The 16,401-nt window shown below is 48.2% G+C and overlaps 1 protein-coding gene across 2 annotated transcripts in view; it reads right to left on the reverse strand.

Moving 5' to 3' along the window:
• chst12a (carbohydrate (chondroitin 4) sulfotransferase 12a) overlaps window positions 1–818 on the reverse strand; it is a 121,077-nt gene extending 120,259 nt beyond the window's left edge. For both annotated transcript variants that reach the window (XR_008757928.1, XM_055912602.1), the window contains exon 1: window positions 724–818. The gene's annotated coding sequence lies outside the window, so the exon portion shown is untranslated. The remainder of the gene's footprint in view (window positions 1–723) is intronic.
• Window positions 819–16,401: the final 15,583 nt, after the last annotated feature.

A 16,401-nucleotide genomic window follows, 5' to 3' on the forward strand; every position in this document is an offset into this window, starting at 1 on the left:
GCTAAAAGGGAGGAGAGAGGATAAAAGGGAGGAGAGTGGGAGAGAGGGGAGGAGTCTGTATGCTCCAGGAGAAATAATAATATGAAATAAGACTATTAGTCCGAATCCTTTACTCACTGTTCTACACAACTCACATAGGAAACATGGGACTGACACACACACACACACACACACACACACACACACACACACACACACACACACACACACACGTCTCATCTTCAGCTAGATGATATAAGAGCAGATGGGTTAGATTATGGTTAGATTATGGTTAGATTATGGGTTCAGATACACCGTTATTACAGCGGGGTTTAGTCACGTGCAGCAGCAGCAGCCCGGTTGGGTCTCGCGAATAGAATACAATGTCGCCTTTCACAGCGCGAGGCGAGGAGCGAACAGAACGGGCTTTACATCAGGAGCTGTTTAGAAACGGATCGAGCTGCAGATCTCATCGACTGATTAATATACATACTTCTAAGGGTGTGGGTTAGATGCATACACATGTTAGGGAAAGGAGATTCGGGCTGGGATGGAGAGAGGAAGGACAATTCTCCGTGACTAGTTGCAGACCAGCGGTCTCTTCTCCTTACACAGCCCTGTCAGACACTCTGTTTCCCAGCGGAGCGCAGCTCAGTGACACGGAGCTGTATCTCTCTGTACCCTGTACTCTAACCCTATCTATCATGACGTTAGAAACTCTTTATTACCGGAGGCACAACTCACCTCCGCCAGGCTATCGAGCTCTCCCCGTTCCCGCCGCGTCAGCTGAGATGCGCAAGCAGCTTATTTATGTCCAGACCGAGAGGCTGTTCACAAAGCACGGAAACATCGCGAGAGTTTGTGCTCCGTTTCTGCAGAGAGATGAATCAAAAGTATGGGGCCAATTGCATGTATTGAATTTAAAATAAAATAAATCATACACATGGAAAATAAAGTTGAAAATCTAAACATGATATTTTCAAGGAAGGGTGAAATAATGTATGTTGAAATCATTTTTTTTTTGGTATTCTGTGGAGAAAGATGCTGTGTGCTCCCAACCTCATTCTATGTGCATGGACATCTCGAGACAACTCCGATATAAAGTGTTTTTTCTCAAAGTTTCAGGGATGTCACGTGTCCTACCTACATCCTTACGAAACTTCTATTAGATCAAATAAACCTCACATAGCAAATAAGAACATAGCAAATAAGAACATAGCAAATAAGAACATAGCAAATAAGAACATAGCAAATAAGAACATAGCAAATAAGAACATAGCAAATAAGAACATAGAAAATAAGAACATAGAAAATAAGAACATAGAAAATAAGAACATAGAAAATAAGAACATAGCAAATAAGAACATAGCAAATAAGAACATAGAAAATAAGAACATAGCAAGTAAGTACATAGGTCCCGTGTGGCTCAGTTGGTAGAGCATGGCGCTTGCAACGCCAGGGTTGTGGGTTCATTCCCCACGGGGGGACCAGGATGAATATGTATGACACATGCACTTCCGGTTTGGAGCGAGTAGTCGCATTCCGCTTCGCTCCACAGGTAGTATTACCATTTCATTACAGTACAACGGTTTGATTTGTTTGATCTTAGCTAGCTACATAGCCGTCTTTGTATCAAAGATAATTATGTAGTTATTGAGGTTCGCTAGCCAGCTATTTTCGTCGTAACGTAACGTAGTCAACACTGCTAGCTAGCCAGCTAGCCAGCTAGCCACCGAATAGCAGCACTGCAGAAACGATTACATTACAACGGAACGACTTGATTAGTGTAGTGTTAGCTAGCTACATAGTTGTCTTTGCTATCTTTGTATCTAAGATAATTGTGTAGCTTAGAGTAGTTTAGAGTAATTATTCGGTTAGCTAGCCAGCTATTTTCGTCCGCCGCGCTGCCGTTCTCCTACCTAGTCAACACTGCTAGCTAACACTGCTAGCTAGCCAACTTCTACCGAATAGCAGCACTGTAGAAACTCACATTACAACTTACATTACAACGGAACGACTTGATTAGCGTAGTGTTAGCTAGCTACATAGTTGTCTTTGCTGTCCTTGTATCCAAGATAATTGTGTAGTTTTGAGAAATTGTCGAGGTTACCTAGCCAGTTAGAGGTTACCTAGCCAGCTACACTTTCAAACAAAGTCAACAACGCAGCCACTGCTAGCCAGCCTACTTCACCGCCAGCAGTACTATATCATTTTAGTCAATAAGATTTTATTTTATTTTTGCAACGTAAGCTTAACTTTCTGAACATTCGAGACGTGTAGTCCACTTGTCATTCTAATCTCCTTTGCATTAGCGTAGCCTCTTCTGTAGCCTGTCAACTATGTGTCTGTCTATCCCTCTTCTCTCCTCTCTGCACAGACCATACAAACGCTTCACACCGCGTGGCCGCCGCTACCCTAACAAATCAAATCAAATCAAATCAAATCAAATCAAATTTTATTAGTCACATACACATGGTTAGCAGATGTTAATGCGAGTGTAGCGAAATGCTTGTGCTTCTAGTTCCGACAATGCAGTAATAACCAACAGTAATCTAACCTAACAATTCCACACTACTACCTTACACACACACACAAGTGTAAAGGGATAAAGAATATGTACATAAAGATATATGAATGAGTGGTGGTACAGAACGGCATGGCAGATGCAGTAGATGGTATAGAGTACGGTATATACGTATGAGATGAGTACTGTAGGGTATGTAAACATAAAGTGGCATAGTTTAAAGTGGCTAGTGGTACATGTATTGCATAAAGATGGCAAGATGCAGTAGATGATATAGAGTACAGTATATACATATGAGATGGGTAATGTAGGGTATGTAAACATTGTATTAAGTGGCATTGCTTAAAGTGGCTAGTGGTACATTTTTACATAATTTCCATCAATTCCCATTTTTAAAGTGGCTGGAGTTGAGTCAGTATGTTGGCAGCGGCCGCTAAATGTTAGTGGTGGCTGTTTAACAGTCTGATGGCCTTGAGATAGAAGCTGTTTTTCAGTCTCTCGGTCCCTGCTTTGATGCACCTGTACTGACCTCGCCTTCTGGATGATAGCGGGGTGAACAGGCAGTGGCTTGGGTGGTTGTTATCCTTGATGATCTTTATGGCCTTCCTGTGACATCGGGTGGTGTAGGTGTCCTGGAGGGCAGGTAGTTTGCCCCTGGTGATGCGTTCTGCAGACCTCACTACCCTCTGGAGAGCCTTACGGTTGTGGGCGGAGCAGTTGCCGTACCAGGCGGTGATACAGCCCGACAGGATGCTCTCGATTGTGCATCTGTAGAAGTTTGTGAGTGCTTTTGGTGACAAGCCGAATTTCTTCAGCCTCCTGAGGTTGAAGAGGCGCTGCTGCGCCTTCTTCACAACGCTGTCTGTGTGGGTGGACCAATTCAGTTTGTCCGTGATTTGTACACCGAGGAACTTAAAACTTTCCACCTTCTCCACTACTGACCCGTCGATGTGGATAGGGGGGTGCTCCCTCTGCTGTTTCCTGAAGTCCACAATCATCTCCTTTGTTTTGTTGACGTTGAGTATGAGGTTATTTTCCTGACACCACACTCCGAGGGCCCTCACCTCCTCCCTGTAGGCCGTCTCGTCGTTGTTGGTAATCAAGCCTACCACTGTAGTGTCATCCGCAAACTTGATGATTGAGTTGGAGGCGTGCATGGCCCCGCAGTCGTGGGTGAACAGGGAGTACAGGAGAGGGCTCAGAACGCACCCTTGTGGGGCCCCAGTGTTGAGGATCAGCGGGGTGGAGATGTTGTTACCTACCCTCACCACCTGGGGGCGGCCCGTCAGGAAGTCCAGGACCCAGTTGCACAGGGCGGGGTCGAGACCCAGGGTCTCGAGCTTGATGACGAGTTTGGAGGGTACTATGGTGTTAAATGCTGAGCTGTAATCGATGAACAGCATTCTCACATGGGTATTCCTCTTGTCCAGATAGGTTAGGGCAGTGTGCAGTGTGGTTGCGATTGCGTCGTCTGTGGACCTATTGGGTCGGTAAGCAAATTGGAGTGGGTCTAGGGTGTCCGGTAGGGTGGAGGTGATATGGTCCTTGACTAGTCTCTCAAAGCACTTCATGATGACGGAAGTGAGTGCTACGGGGCGGTAGTCGTTTAGCTCAGTTACCTTAGCTTTCTTGGGAACAGGAACAATGGTGGCCCTCTTGAAGCATGTGGGAACAGCAGACTGGGATAAGGATTGATTGAATATGTCCGTAAACACACCAGCCAGCTGGTCTGCGCATGCTCTGAGGACGCGGCTGGGAATGCCGTCTGGGCCTGCAGCCTTGCGAGGGTTAACACGTTTAAATGTTTTACTCACCTCGGCTGCAGTGAAGGAGAGCCCGCAGGTTTTGGTAGGGGGCCGTGTCAGTGGCACTGTATTGTCCTCAAAGCGGGCAAAAAAGTTGTTTAGCCTGTCTGGGAGCAAGACATCCTGGTCCTCGACGGGGCTGGTTTTCTTTTTGTAATCCGTGATTGACTGTAGACCCTGCCACATACCTCTTGTGTCTGAGCTGTTGAATTTCGACTCGATTTTGTCTCTGTACTGAGACTTAGCCTGTTTGATTGCCTTGCGGAGAGAATAGCTACACTGTTTGTATTCGGTCATGCTTCCGGTCACCTTGCCCTGGTTAAAAGCAGTGGTTCGCGCTTTCAGTTTCACGCGAATGCTGCCGTCAATCCACGGTTTCTGGTTTGGGAATGTTTTTATCGTTGCTGTGGGTACGACATCGTCAATGCATTTCCTAATGAACTCGCTCACCGAATCAGCATATTCGTCAATATTGTTGTTGGACGCGATGCGGAACATATTCCAATCCGCGTGATCGAAGCAGTCTTGAAGCGTGGATTCAGATTGGTCGGACCAGCGTTGAACAGACCTGAGCGCGGGAGCTTGTTGTTTGAGTTTCTGTTTGTAGGCTGGAATCAACAAAATGGAGTCGTGGTCAGCTTTTCCGAAAGGGGGGCGGGGGAGGGCCTTATAAGCGTCGCGGAAATTAGTATAACAATGGTCTAGTGTTTTTCCAGCCCTGGTAGCACAATCGATATGCTGATAGAATTTAGGGAGTTTTGTTTTTAGATTAGCCTTGTTAAAATCCCCAGCTACGATGAATGCAGCCTCAGGGTGTGTGGTTTCCAGTTTACAAAGAGTCAGATAAAGTTCGTTCAGGGCCATCGATGTGTCTGCTTGGGGGGGAATGTATACGGCTGTGATTATGATTGACGAGAATTCCCTTGGTAGATAATGCGGTCGACATTTGATTGTGAGGAGTTCTAGATCAGGTGAACAGAACGACTTGAGTTCTTGTGTGTTGTTATGATGATCACACCACTTCTCGTTAATCATAAGGCATACCCCCCCGCCCCTCTTCTTACCGGAAAGATGTTTGTTTCTGTCGGCGCGATGCATGAAGAAACCAGCTGGCTGCACCGACTCCGTTAGCGTCCCTTGAGTCCGTGTGGCCTCTAAAGGCTTGTCCCTGTCTTACTACATGCCGCACCGAACTAACAATTTTCATCAAGCAATGCCTTGCGTCATCCTGCTGTTTACCCCACGCGCTGGACATAACTGGACACTGATTGGATTTAGCTGGTGTGCTGTTACAATTACAAAGTGGCGGTGGGTTTGGCAATTTTGATGTGCTGTGAATTTTTCAATGGCTTTTCTCCAGTTCCTAAATCCTGCACTAATGAAGGCAGCATCAGCTCTTTGGCCAAAAGATGGCTGGCTTGAAAACCCTTGGCTACAGTGAAAACACAACACTCCTTTTATTGATGGATTATAATGTAGCCAGGGGAAATTGCGAAACCATCTCTCTTGAAACGTCAACACTCTGTTGGCAAGAGTTTGCGGTTCTATAAATTGTGGGTGTGGCTGATATGGTTTTGTGCCATCACTGTGGTAACTGGACAATGCTGTGCCACTGTCCCCTATACTGGTGCTGCTGGCAACAAGGGTGACACTTGGTCCTGCCGTGGCTGTGCCACCGTAACCTGGTGGTTCCAGCGCGCACGACCCACGTGGAGTTCCAGGTCTCCGGCAGCCTCTGGAACTGCCGATCTGCGGCCAACAAGGCAGAGTTCATCTCAGCCTATGCGTCCCTCCAGTCCCTCGACTTCTTGGCACTGACGGAAACATGGATTACCACTGATAACACTGCTACTCCTACTGCTCTCTCCTCGTCTGCCCACGTGTTCTCGCACACCCCGAGAGCTTCTGGTCAGCGGGGTGGTGGCACTGGGATCCTCATCTCTCCCAAGTGGACATTCTCTCTTTCTCCCCTGACCCATCTGTCTATAGCCTCCTTTGAATTCCATGCTGTCACAGTTACCAGCCCTTTCAAGCTTAACATCCTTATCATTTATCGCCCTCCAGGTTCCCTTGGAGAGTTCATCAATGAGCTTGACGCCCTGATAAGTTCCTTTCCTGAGGATGGCTCACCTCTCACAGTTCTGGGTGACTTTAACCTCCCCACGTCTACCTTTGACTCATTCCTCTCTGCCTCCTTCTTTCCACTCCTCTCCTCTTTTGACCTCACCCTCTCACCTTCCCCCCTACTCACAAGGCAGGCAATACGCCTGACCTCATCTTTACTAGATGCTGTTCTTCCACTAATCTCATTGCAACTCCCCTCCAAGTCTCCGACCACTACCTTGTATCCTTTTCCCTCTCGCTCTCATCCAACACTTCCCACACTGCCCCTACTCGGATGGTATCGCGCCGTCCCAACCTTCGCTCTCTCTCCCCCGCTACTCTCTCCTCTTCCATCCTATCATCTCTTCCCTCTGCTCAAACCTTCTCCAACCTATCTCCTGATTCTGCCTCCTCAACCCTCCTCTCCTCCCTTTCTGCATCCTTTGACTCTCTATGTCCCCTATCCTCCAGGCCGGCTCGGTCCTCCCCTCCTGCTCCGTGGCTCGACGACTCACTGCGAGCTCACAGAACAGGGCTCCGGGCAGCCGAGCGGAAATGGAGGAAAACTCACCTCCCTGCGGACCTGGCATCCTTTCACTCCCTCCTCTCTACATTCTCCTCTTCTGTCTCTGCTGCTAAAGCCACTTTCTACCACTCTAAATTCCAAGCATCTGCCTCTAACCCTAGGAAGCTCTTTGCCACCTTCTCCTCCCTCCTGAATCCTCCTCCCCCTCCTCCCCCCTCCTCCCTCTCTGCGGATGACTTCGTCAACCATTTTGAAAAGAAGGTCGACTACATCCGATCCTCGTTTGCTAAGTCAAACGACACCGCTGGTTCTGCTCACACTGCCCTACCCTGTGCTTTGACCTCTTTCTCCCCTCTCTCTCCAGATGAAATCTCGCGTCTTGTGACGGCCGGCCGCCCAACAACCTGCCCGCTTGACCCTATCCCCTCCTCTCTTCTCCAGACCATTTCCGGAGACCTTCTCCCTTACCTCACCTCGCTCATCAACTCATCCTTGACCGCTGGCTACGTCCCTTCTGTCTTCAAGAGAGCGAGAGTTTCACCCCTTCTGAAAAAACCTACACTCGATCCCTCCGATGTCAACAACTACAGACCAGTATCCCTTCTTTCTTTTCTCTCCAAAACTCTTGAACGTGCCGTCCTTGGCCAGCTCTCCTGCTATCTCTCTCAGAATGACCTTCTTGATCCAAATCAGTCAGGTTTCAAGACTAGTCATTCAACTGAGACTGCTCTTCTCTGTGTCACGGAGGCGCTCCGCACTGCTAAAGCTAACTCTCTCTCCTCTGCTCTCATCCTTCTAGACCTATCGGCTGCCTTTGATACTGTGAACCATCAGATCCTCCTCTCCACCCTCTCCGAGCTGGGCATCTCCGGCGCGGCCCACGCTTGGATTGCGTCCTACCTGACAGGTCGCTCCTACCAGGTGGCGTGGCGAGAATCTGTCTCCGCACCACGTGCTCTCACCACTGGTGTCCCCCAGGGCTCTGTTCTAGGCCCTCTCCTATTCTCGCTATACACCAAGTCACTTGGCTCTGTCATATCCTCACATGGTCTCTCCTATCATTGCTATGCAGACGACACACAATTAATCTTCTCCTTTCCCCCCTCTGATAACCAGGTGGCGAATCGCATCTCTGCATGTCTGGCAGACATATCAGTGTGGATGACGGATCACCACCTCAAGCTGAACCTCGGCAAGACGGAGCTGCTCTTCCTCCCGGGGAAGGACTGCCCGTTCCATGATCTCGCCATCACGGTTGACAACTCCATTGTGTCCTCCTCCCAGAGTGCTAAGAACCTTGGCGTGATCCTGGACAACACCCTGTCGTTCTCAACTCACATCAAGGCGGTGACCCGTTCCTGTAGGTTCATGCTCTACAACATTCGCAGAGTACGACCCTGCCTCACACAGGAAGCAGCGCAGGTCCTAATCCAGGCACTTGTCATCTCCCGTCTAGACTACTGCAACTCGCTGTTGGCTGGGCTCCCTGCCTGTGCTATTAAACCCCTACAACTCATCCAGAACGCCGCAGCCCGTCTGGTGTTCAACCTTCCCAAGTTCTCTCACGTCACCCCGCTCCTCCGCTCTCTCCACTGGCTTCCAGTTGAAGCTCGCATCCGCTACAAGACCATGGTGCTTGCCTACGGAGCTGTGAGGGGAACGGCACCTCCGTACCTTCAGGCTCTGATCAGGCCCTACACCCAAACAAGGGCACTGCGTTCATCCACCTCTGGCCTGCTCGCCTCCCTACCTCTGAGGAAGTACAGTTCCCGCTCAGCCCAGTCAAAACTATTCGCTGCTCTGGCACCCCAATGGTGGAACAAACTCCCTCACGACGCCAGGTCAGCGGAGTCAATCACCACCTTCCGGAGACACCTGAAACCCCACCTCTTTAAGGAATACCTAGGATAGGATAAAGTAAGCCTTCTAACCCCCCCTCTGCTAAATGACTTAAATGTAAATGTAAAACATAGCAAATAAGAACATAGCAAATAAGAACATAGCAAATAAGAACATAGCAAATAAGAACATAGCAAATAAGCCATCTATTTTTTTTGTTGACCAAATTCAACACTAATTGACCTCCATGCAAAAAACTCCTTGCTTGGTGAGCGAAACTACACCACCTGCTGGAGGCAGATTTTCCACCAAGTCGGTACTCTCTTCCTCTCTGATTTATTTATCTAGACAATTCAGTTAAGAACACATTCTTATTTACAATAACGGCCTACCAGGGAACAGTCTGACCCTTGTTCAGAACGACAGATTTGAACCTTGTCATCTTAGGGATTCGATCCAGCAACCTTTCAGTTACAGGCCCAGGAATGGGAGAGTTTTCTATGGGGCCAATTTCATGCCATATGTATTGAATTTTAAATATAATATATCGTAAACATGAAAAATATAGTTGAAAATGTAAACATTATATTTTCGAGAAAGAGGGAAATAATGGATGTTGAAATCAAAAACCAAACAATTGAAATCAAAATGTATAGAATTGTAAACACAAATAATGATATCAGAAGTGTAGTAACCTGGTATATGTATGTTAAGTATTATGTTTACCAATTGATGGCAGTATTGATTCAATACGGGGTTTACTCAGCCAGCAGCTGCTTCCCGCATGTGCTATTCATTTGCAGTCTGGACGTGGAGGGGTGAACATATCCTGCTCTGGGCCCACGGCAGCACCCGCTGCTCGTTGAGAAGGGTTAGGGTTAGGGTTAATTTTTAATTATGGTACTTACCTTGTCATTGAAAACTTGAATTATGGTACTTACCTTGTCATTGAAATCCGAGCACCCCACACCGGTCTCGAACCCCGATCTCCTGAGTGATAGTGTAGCGCTCTACACACTGAGCCAAGCACACTCATGTGAGTATAGTGGCATTTTTGGGGCCTTGACCTTTCAAGACCTTGTTAGGGGGTAAAATGAGACCAATGAGTTTTCCCTCACATGGGTCTCGAACTCGGATCGGCTGGCTTAGGTCGTTCGGTGCTGTACCACCGCCATCGGAGTGATGGGGATATAGCGGCATTTTTGGGGCCTTGACCTTTCAAGACCTTGTTAGGGGGTAAAATGAGACCAATGAGTTTTCCCTCACATGGGTCTCGAACTCGGATCGGCTGGCTTAGGTCGTTCGGTGCTGTACCACCGCCATCGGAGTGATGGGGATATAGCGGCATTTTTGGGGCCTTGACCTTTCAATTTCCCTCCAGTCCAATTAACAATGCCACGCCTGTATCCACACCTGGCTATAATTAGGACCCATGATTAGGTTTCGGCTTCTTGGCAGACACAAACATACATGGAGTAAGGCAGGCAGGAGAGAGAAGCTATGTACAGCAGCCAACGACATGACTGTGGGCTTTGTACCAAGACGCATATCGCGCGACTCGACAAACATTTTAAGACTGTCCATGGACTTAAGATTAAGACGTTATCATGGAAACACGCTGTGCAATCTAGCCGGGTTTCGACTGATATAGAGCTGCCTAACAACGACATTGAACAGCGGCTGGAGCCCGGTGACGACTCTGGGTTTATGCAGTCTGTTGACAGCGATTGTTCCCCGGAGAAGCAACTGAGTGGCGAGAGTGAGCAGTCGGCGGTGCAGTCAACCAGTCCACTGAGGGAGCAAGCCTGCGTCGTGTCGACATCCACCGAGACCGACAGTGATGAAGACGCCGGTGTGTCGCCAATGATTCAAGGTTGGAATACTCTAATTTTTAAAGACTATGCGACCTTTACTAATGGTATCAACCCTTCGGTTAAACGCCTTGATAATAGTCGCACCAGTCTGTCCCGAGTACGGGAATTCCTCTACATTATGTCCGAGGGCAAACTCGATGAAGGACTGTGTTTTCTGGACAACTACATGCGTGTGTATGACTGGTATGGGAAGATTGAAGGCCGTGGTTTGGCACCATCCACGTTAAAAATGTACCGATCCGATGTTAGAAGTTTCCTGAAATATCTTATAGAGTTTCGGCCGCAAAATATGCAAGCTGAAGTCAAAATGATTCGAAAAATGTTACTATGCTTTGCAAAGATGGACAGGAGTTCTAGGCAGAGTCAGGCAACGCACAAGGCACAATTTCGCAGACGCTGCAGGGACGAGGTGCTCAGCGCTGCGGATTTAAACCGATTTGTTGAGTTAAGTAATCAATCTATTCCTGATGTTCTCAGTAGGCTGGAAGTCCGAGCCACCTCCTCTGACAGACGTAGGTTTGCGGCTCTCATGTCCAGCCGGTTGGCCATATTTAATGGCACTCGACGATCCCCAGTCACCATGTTCAGTGAGAGTGATTTTACAGAAGTATCCTTGGAAAGTGGGGTTTATCAGATGTGCGTTGCAAGCCACAAAACTAACTCCAGCTTCGGGGAGTGCAGAATTGTTCTATCGCAGGAGGAATACACTTGGCTTAAACAATTCCATGAGATCCGGCCTCATCTGAGTGGAATTACCCCAGACACAACACTCTTCTTTTTCACATCCTGCGGGAAACCATATTTGAATCTCTGTGCATTTGTGGGAAAGATATTTGCAGAGTTCGGCATTGGAAGTAAAGTGACATTTGGAACAATTCGACGAAGCATTGCTACATTGAACTTTAATCATGGGTCGGTTACAGACCGGGGAACTGTGGCTGACCATATGTGTCACTCTCTGGAAACACAGTCACGTTACTACCGTTACCATAATTTGCCTCGTAACGCAAGCCAAGCTCGGACATTAATTGAGAGACAAATCAATCCATGAAGAACTCAAATAAAGACATTAATTTAGAAATATGTCCTTTGCTTTGTGTGTCATTTAAACCCATTATAAAATTGTGGGCCTGGTAACCCAAAAGAGGGCACTTAGCCGTTTTTCAGGAAAGGCATCTGGGTTACCAGATGCCCTGTGTTAGATTTGGGTTACCAGATGCCCTATGTTAGTTTTGGGTTACCAGATGCCCTATGTTAAATTTGGGTTACCAGATGCCCTCTATTCGATTTGGGTTACCAGATGCCCTCTATTAGATTTGGGTTACCAGACGCACGGGGTTCGTTTTGGGTTACCAGATGCCCTATGTTCGATTTGGGTTACCAGATGCACTGTTAGATTTGGGTTACCAGATGCCCTATGTTCGATTTGGGTTACCAGATGCCCTATGTTAAATTTGGGTTACCAGATGCCCTCTATTCGATTTGGGTTACCAGATGTCCTCTATTCGATTTGGGTTACCAGACGCACGGGGTCCGTTTTGGGTTACCAGATGCCCTATGTTCGATTTGGGTTACCAGATGCCCTCTATTAGATTTGGGTTACCAGACGCACGGGGTCCGTTTTGGGTTACCAGATGCCCTCTATTCGATTTGGGTTACTAGACGCACGGGGTCCGTTTTGGGTTACCAGATGCCCTATGTTCGATTTGGGTTACCAGACGCACGGGGTTCATTTTGGGTTACCAGATGCCCTCTATTCGATTTGGGTTACCAGATGCCCGAGGTCCGTTTTGGGTTACCAGGTGCACGCGGTCCGTAACAGCGGGACTATGGTCTTTAATGCCCGAGGAGGGGTGCTTAAGTGTGGGTGCCCTGGTTCGCCTGGTGTGCAAGGGTGTCCCCGGCTGTAAGTCATGCCCAGAGAGAGGGGTGTTGACCCGGGCCAGTGAGTGAAGGCCTATTGGCCTGGAGGTCCGTAGTCCTTATGGGGGGCAGAGTGGGCAGCCTCTTTGGAGGTTGTCTGCTCTGTCCCCCTTTTTTTTGGCCCGTTTTCCGATCACCATTTCCCGCATCAATTTTCAGCTATTTTTCGTCATTTCGTCATTTCGTCATTTCGTCATTTCGGCATCAATGACGACCTTGTTAGGGTTAGGGTTCATTTTTAATTATGGTACTTACCTTGTCATTGAAATCTTGAATTATGGTACTTACCTTGTCATTGAAATCCGAGCACCCCACACCGGTCTCGAACCCCGATCTCCTGGGTGATAGTGTAGCGCTCTACACACTGAGCCAAGCACACTCATGTGAGTATAGCGGCATTTTTGGGGCCTTGACCTTTCAAGACCTTGTTAGGGGGTAAAATGAGACCAATGAGTTTTCCCTCACATGGGTCTCGAACTCGGATCGGCTGGCTTAGGTCGTTCGGTGCTGTACCACCGCCATCGGAGTGATGGGGATATAGCGGCATTTTTGGGGCCTTGACCTTTCAATTTCCCTCCAGTCCAATTAACAATGCCACGCCTGTATCCACACCTGGCTATAATTAGGACCCATGATTAGGGTTCGGCTTTTTGGCAGACACAAACATACACGGAGTAAGGCAGGCAGGAGAGAGAAGCTATGTACAGCAGCCAACGACATGACTGTGGGCTTTGTACCAAGACGCATATCGCGCGGCTCGACAAACATTTTAAGACTGTCCATGGACTTAAGATTAAGACGTTATCATGGAAGCACGCTGTGCAATCTAGCCGGGTTTCGACTGATATAGAGCTGCCTAACAACGACATTGAACAGCGGCTGGAGCCCGGTGACGACTCTGGGTTTATGCAGTCTGTTGACAGCGATTGTTCCCCGGAGAAGCAACTGAGTGGCGAGAGTGAGCAGTCGGCGGTGCAGTCAACCAGTCCACTGAGGGAGCAAGCCTGCGTCGTGTCGACATCCACCGAGACCGAGAGTGATGAAGACGCTGGTGTGTCGCCAATGATTCAAGGTTGGAATACTCTAATTTTTAAAGACTATGCGACCTTTACTAATGGTATCAACCCTTCGGTTAAACGCCTTGATAATAGTCGCACCAGTCTGTCCCGAGTACGGGAATTCCTCCACATTATGTCCGAGGGCAAACTCGATGAAGGACTGTGTTTTCTGGACAACTACATGCGTGTGTATGACTGGTATGGGAAGATTGAAGGCCGTGGTTTGGCACCATCCACGTTAAAAATGTACCGATCCGATGTTAGAAGTTTCCTGAAATATCTTATAGAGTTTCGGCCGCAAAATATGCAAGCTGAAGTCAAAATGATTCGAAAAATGTTACTATGCTTTGCAAAGATGGACAGGAGTTCTAGGCAGAGTCAGGCAACGCACAAGGCACAATTTCGCAGACGCTGCAGGGACGAGGTGCTCAGCGCTGCGGATTTAAACCGATTTGTTGAGTTAAGTAATCAATCTATTCCTGATGTTCTCAGTAGGCTGGAAGTCCGAGCCACCTCCTCTGACAGACGTAGGTTTGCGGCTCTCATGTCCAGCCGGTTGGCCATATTTAATGGCACTCGACGATCCCCAGTCACCATGTTCAGTGAGAGTGATTTTACAGAAGTATCCTTGGAAAGTGGGGTTTATCAGATGTGCGTTGCAAGCCACAAAACTAACTCCAGCTTCGGGGAGTGCAGAATTGTTCTATCGCAGGAGGAATACACTTGGCTTAAACAATTCCATGAGATCCGGCCTCATCTGAGTGGAATTACCCCAGACACAACACTCTTCTTTTTCACATCCTGCGGGAAACCATATTTGAATCTCTGTGCATTTGTGGGAAAGATATTTGCAGAGTTCGGCATTGGAAGTAAAGTGACATTTGGAACAATTCGACGAAGCATTGCTACATTGAACTTTAATCATGGGTCGGTTACAGACCGGGGAACTGTGGCTGACCATATGTGTCACTCTCTGGAAACACAGTCACGTTACTACCGTTACCATAATTTGCCTCGTAACGCAAGCCAAGCTCGGACATTAATTGAGAGACAAATCAATCCATGAAGAACTCAAATAAAGACATTAATTTAGAAATATGTCCTTTGCTTTGTGTGTCATTTAAACCCATTATAAAATTGTGGGCCTGGTAACCCAAAAGAGGGCACTTAGCCGTTTTTCAGGAAAGGCATCTGGGTTACCAGATGCCCTGTGTTCGATTTGGGTTACCAGATGCCCTATGTTCGATTTGGGTTACCAGATGCCCTCTATTCGATTTGGGTTACCAGACGCACGGGGTCCGTTTTGGGTTACCAGATGCCCTATGTTCGATTTGGGTTACCAGACGCACGGGGTTCGTTTTGGGTTACCAGATGCCCTCTATTCGATTTGGGTTACCAGACGCACGGGGTCCGTTTTGGGTTACCAGATGCCCTATGTTCGATTTGGGTTACCAGACGCACGGGGTTCGTTTTGGGTTACCAGATGCCCTCTATTCGATTTGGGTTACCAGACGCACGGGGTTCGTTTTGGGTTACCAGATGCCCTCTATTCGATTTGGGTTACCAGACGCACGGGGTCCGTTTTGGGTTACCAGATGCCCTATGTTCGATTTGGGTTACCAGAAGCACGGGGTTCGTTTTGGGTTACCAGATGCCCTCTATTCGATTTGGGTTACCAGACGCACGGGGTCCGTTTTGGGTTACCAGATGCCCTATGTTCGATTTGGGTTACCAGACGCACGGGGTCCGTTTTGGGTTACCAGATGCCCTATGTTCGATTTGGGTTACCAGACGCACGGGGTTCGTTTTGGGTTACCAGATGCCCTCTATTCGATTTGGGTTACCAGACGCACGGGGTCCGTTTTGGGTTACCAGATGCCCTATGTTCGATTTGGGTTACCAGACGCACGGGGTTCGTTTTGGGTTACCAGATGCCCTCTATTCGATTTGGGTTACCAGACGCACGGGGTCCGTTTTGGGTTACCAGATGCCCGAGGTCCGTTTTGGGTTACCAGGTGCACGCGGTCCGTAACAGCGGGACTATGGTCTTTAATGCCCGAGGAGGGGTGCTTAAGTGTGGGTGCCCTGGTTCGCCTGGTGTGCAAGGTTGTGGAGGTGGGGGTGTCCCTGGCTGTAAGTCATGCCCAGAGAGAGGGGTGTTGATCCGGGTCAGTGAGTGAATGCCTAGTGCGCCTGGTAACCCATAAGTAAAAACATAAGGTGATGTCGGTAGGCTGGTCCTATGCACCTGGTAACCCAAAAGAGGGGACATAGCCGTTTTTCTGGAAAGTTCAACATAGAAATTATTCAGACCTTTTTCTAAAAGCTCCATAAATCCCTCAGGCCGGCCCTCACCGACTTGGCCCCGTAGTATGGTTGTTCCATAGCGGGCATGTAGGTATGTAGCCCATTTAAAAGCATTTTAAACCATTATAAAATTGTGGGCCTGGTAACCTAAAAAAAATACCAGGCGTACGGAAAAAAACACCAGGTGCACGGGCTGGTAAATTGGTCCAGACATCTCAGGCCGGCCCCTACTGACTTGTGCCCGCAGTATGGTGCTCCCAAGTCGGGCATTGAGGTGTGTAGCCCATCGAAAATCATTTAAAACCATTATAAAATTGTGGGCCTGGTAACCTAAAAAAAATACCAGGCGCACAGAAAAAAACACCAGGTGCACGGCATGATGGATTAGTCCAGACATTTTGTAAAAGCTCCATAAATCCCTCAGGCCGGCCCCCACCGACTTGGCCCCGTAGTATGATGCTCC

The sequence above is a fragment of the Salvelinus fontinalis genome, unplaced genomic scaffold (genome assembly GCF_029448725.1).
Source record: "Salvelinus fontinalis isolate EN_2023a unplaced genomic scaffold, ASM2944872v1 scaffold_0191, whole genome shotgun sequence".
NCBI lineage: Eukaryota > Metazoa > Chordata > Actinopteri > Salmoniformes > Salmonidae > Salvelinus > Salvelinus fontinalis.